The sequence below is a fragment of the Branchiostoma floridae genome, chromosome 8, assembly GCF_000003815.2.
Source record: "Branchiostoma floridae strain S238N-H82 chromosome 8, Bfl_VNyyK, whole genome shotgun sequence".
Classification (NCBI taxonomy): domain Eukaryota; kingdom Metazoa; phylum Chordata; class Leptocardii; order Amphioxiformes; family Branchiostomatidae; genus Branchiostoma; species Branchiostoma floridae.
In genome coordinates, this window is record NC_049986.1 from 21,150,113 (window position 1) to 21,150,848 (window position 736).

Genomic DNA, 736 nt, shown 5'->3' on the forward strand with positions numbered 1-736 from the left:
TTGCCTCACGTCGTAAATTGCACCTTCTACAAACTGTCTATAAGTCAATATATAACCTGTTGCCTGTGTATCTTAACATATTTAGCAGAACATCAGAATCCCATAGCTATTCCACCAGACATAGTTTAAACCAGTCGTTGAGAATTCCGAAGGTTAAGCTAGAATCTGGGAAACGAACATTTGCATATAGAGGTGCAGAAAGCTGGAATGCACTCCCACTAAGTGTGAAAACTGCTCCATCTACACAAACATTCAAAACACTGTGCAAGAACGTTGTGTGACCTCTGACCTCCACCCCCTTAATGACTTGGAACGGAAAAGGATGTGGTTTTGTTTTTGTAATTATGTAAATATTGTATTGTATGTATTGTTATTTGCTTATGTATCCAGGGCCTCCATGAAAAACAGTGCCAGCCACTGATCGGAGCATACCCTGGTTAAAGAAAACAGAAATAAATAAATATAAATAAATAAATTAAAATCACCGCGAAAAAGCCTTTTTCTATCCTGCTACCGCAAAATTAAATCCCCGCGAACTTAAATGCATTTACAGTATACTGCTGGACAGTAGATTTACAAATACTTAACTTTTGGATTTACTGTTGGGGCAACACCAGAATTGTTTTGAACTGTCACATTTTTAGATTACAAAATCAAATTCATTTTTGAACAGAATTCTAACTTCTGTGGTCCTTTTGTGGTTTTTTCCTTCAATAATCAACTTTGTTGTGACTTA

The 736-nt window shown here is 36.3% G+C and overlaps 1 protein-coding gene across 1 annotated transcript in view; it reads right to left on the reverse strand.

Moving 5' to 3' along the window:
• Positions 1-478: 478 nt before the first annotated feature.
• The window catches only part of LOC118421070 (eEF1A lysine and N-terminal methyltransferase-like), an 11,362-nt gene continuing 11,104 nt past the window's right edge, over positions 479-736 (reverse strand). The window contains exon 14 of the mRNA XM_035828236.1: positions 479-736. The gene's annotated coding sequence lies outside the window, so the exon portion shown is untranslated.